This window comes from Tachyglossus aculeatus, chromosome 11 (assembly GCF_015852505.1).
Source record: "Tachyglossus aculeatus isolate mTacAcu1 chromosome 11, mTacAcu1.pri, whole genome shotgun sequence".
In the NCBI taxonomy this organism is placed as follows: Eukaryota; Metazoa; Chordata; class Mammalia; order Monotremata; family Tachyglossidae; genus Tachyglossus; species Tachyglossus aculeatus.
The window spans coordinates 49,088,349-49,089,340 of NC_052076.1; positions in this window are offsets into that span (position 1 = coordinate 49,088,349).

Here is a 992-nt window from a genome sequence, read left to right on the forward strand (position 1 = left end):
GTAAGTGGTGGAGCCAAGATTAGAATCCAGATCCTCTGACTCCCAGGCTCTATCTACTAGGTCATGCTGCTCCTCCCAACTCCTTTCATTCATTTGTTCAATCAGTTATATTTGTTGAACACTTATTGTGTGCAAAGCCCTGTACTGAGCACTTGGGAGAGTACAATATAACAAAATAGAAGCAGCATAGGGTAAGATACAAGGTGATAAAGTTGTCCCATGGGGGTCTCACAGTTTTAATCCCCATTTTCAAGATGAGGGAACTGAGGTACAGAGAAGTGAAGTGACTTGCCCCAAGTCACACAGCTGACAGTTGCCGGAGCCAGAATTTGAACCCATGACCTCTGACTCCAAAGCCCGGGCTCTTTCCACTGAGCCACGCTGCTTCTCCAGCAGTAGTGGATAGAGCACAAGCTTGGAAGTCAGAAGGTTATGGGTCCTAATCCCAGCTCCGCCATTTGTCTGCTGTGCTACCTTGGGCAAGTCACTTCACTTCTCTGGGCTTCAGTTACCTCAACTGTAAAATGGGGACTGAGACTGTGAGCTCCGCGTGAGACAGGAACTGTGACCAACCCGATTTGCTTGTAGCCACCCCAGCGCTTAGTAAAGTATCTGGCACATAGTAAGCAGTTAACAAATACCATTATTAATATTAATTAGACACATTCCCTGCCCACAGCGAGCTTGGCTGGAAACCAACCCTGCCAGAGTTAATTTGGGTGGCAGGATGTCTGGATGCAGTCTGGATTCATTTTGAATGTGGGGGCAAAGTAGGGGGCCTGAGGAACCAGGGGGATCTATGTTTGGTTTTGTTCTCTGTCTCCCCCTTTTAGACTGTGAGCCCACTGTTGGGTAGGGACTGTCTTTATATGTTGCCAACTTGTACTTCCCAAGCGCTTAGTACAGTGCTCTGCACACAGTAAGTGCTCAATAAATGCAATTGATTGTCCCCCTCTCCATCCCCCCACCTTACCTCCTTCCCTTCCCCACAG